Here is a 1,122-nt window from a genome sequence, read left to right as displayed (position 1 = left end):
CGAGAGGCCCCTGTCGAGGAAAAGCCAGAAGTTGGGCTGGTTGGAATGGAGGTGAGTGAGGTTAGGCACCGGCCTCCATCTGCCCTCAGTGGGAGCTTTGGGAGGCTGCTGAGCAGGGTGGTGGCAGAGCAGATAGATATTAAGCTGGCACAGAGTGGAAGACAGAGGCAGGGGAGAAATGGGGTTGGTGAAGATGGGCCAGTGCACCCTGGCCACAGTCCTGGGGAGCTGCAAGGGCCAGAAGCAGAACGGTCAAAGCCGAACTGGAGCAGACAGAGGAGGAGGAGCAACCCAAGGCCCGCGTCCTCCTTCTATGGGAGTTACATGTGCCCAGAGGGAGCCCTGGCCACTTCCACATATGGTGTGTTCTCCTGAGTGTCTTTGTTACCATGGTGCACAGAGGGACCCCAGGCCATGTGGTGTCAACTCGGCCTCTGAGAGATGGAGGCTGAGGTCAGCCTTGTCCACATGACTGAGTCCTAATAAAGACTCCAGACCCTGAGGCTGGGGACAGCTCTCCTGGCTGGTCACACCCCATCACCTGTCAGAAGAGATTAGTACCAGGGACAAGGACAGCAGGAAGTTTGCTCCTGGCCTCTTCTGGCCCCACCCAGACCACGCCTCCAGCAGCTCTACTGAGCCAGCCCCCTAGTGAAGGAGTAGACCTGAGGGTGGTCTTGGGGCCTCTACCTGACTCTCCATGCCCACTGCGTGTGCTGGGACCCCATCCCAAATCACTCTGTTCCCCAATCCTTCTGGTGGAAGCCACAGAAAACAACCCAGACACGTGTGCAAGATCCGAGGGTCTTCAGGGGACAGAGGCAGGACACCAAGAACTTGATGTTCTTTCAGAAGAACCACACTTGCTCCCACCCTAGAGACACAGTTACCAGCTGACCCCACAGCTGAGGGGACAGAGCTGGCACCTGAGAGAGGTCCAGGTGGGCCCAGAGCCCAAGCCCTCAGCCACACGGAGCCCTGCATGGTGGTGTGCATATCAAGGGGCTGGAGGCCACCAGAAGGCCATCACAGCCGGTGGCTCTCCTGCCCAGCCATGCTCTGGACGCCCATCTTGTTCCCTGGGCCACTCCTTCACCACCTTGAGAAGCAAGATTCGTCACC

The sequence above is a fragment of the Sciurus vulgaris genome, assembly GCF_902686455.1.
Source record: "Sciurus vulgaris genome assembly, chromosome: 17".
In the NCBI taxonomy this organism is placed as follows: Eukaryota; Metazoa; Chordata; class Mammalia; order Rodentia; family Sciuridae; genus Sciurus; species Sciurus vulgaris.
Note: the sequence above shows the minus strand (reverse complement) of the source record.